Here is an 828-nt window from a genome sequence, read left to right on the forward strand (position 1 = left end):
AAATAAGGTCAAGAAATACTGTTGGCAAATGTCCTTATATACCTCAATATTCTGTCTCTTTTGATTAACCACTTAAGGATATTTCAAATAACTTGGCAAGGTGATGGGCTCTTGTTATTTTTACTCACATAGTCACCCTAAGTACAGAAGCTAAAGTGACTTTTCCTTGTCAAAATAATTTCTGGCTTCATAGAAGATGGTGACTTCAAGGGATTGGAAATTTTAGACTGGAGATTCAAGCTTTGCAAATATGTCAAGAGGGTGCTCTCAGCACATAGACTAAAATCAGAGCAATTTAAAGAAGATTAACATGACCACTGCACAAAAATGATATGCAAATCCATGAGGCATTCCATATTGTTATTCCAGCGTCCTACTAATGTGCACTCTGAGAGGCAGAAAGTAATGGCGCTAGTATCTGGGTCCCTGCCACCCACATAGGAGACCCAGGATGAATTCCTAGCTTTGGCTTGGTCCAGCCTAACTGTTGCAGGGATTTGGAGAATGAACCACGAGACAGAATATCTCTTCAAGGAGAGCTGGGGAAGGGGGGGGGGGGGGTGAAGAGAAGGGAAATGAGATCAGAGAAAGGTCTTAAATAATGATGATATTCAGTTCTTCTTTTCTATCTCAACAAAAGTCACAGCCCAACTAATTTTCTCAGAAATGAGACCACCATTTTGGAATCTTCATTTACCTACTCATATTCTTCACTAAATCAAATGCCAATAACTTGAGACTTATCTTCACATTCCTCATTTACTCTCCTCTATCAAAAGTACTGCCCTAGTTGAGACCACTGACATCATTTGCGTACTGTTGCTTGAA

At 39.7% G+C, this 828-nt stretch overlaps 1 pseudogene; it reads left to right on the plus strand.

The window, feature by feature from the left end:
- Positions 1–261: 261 nt before the first annotated feature.
- LOC127493330 (U6 spliceosomal RNA) lies at positions 262–362 on the plus strand (annotated as a pseudogene).
- Positions 363–828: the final 466 nt, after the last annotated feature.

This window comes from Oryctolagus cuniculus, chromosome 5 (genome assembly GCF_964237555.1).
Source record: "Oryctolagus cuniculus chromosome 5, mOryCun1.1, whole genome shotgun sequence".
Lineage (NCBI taxonomy): Eukaryota > Metazoa > Chordata > Mammalia > Lagomorpha > Leporidae > Oryctolagus > Oryctolagus cuniculus.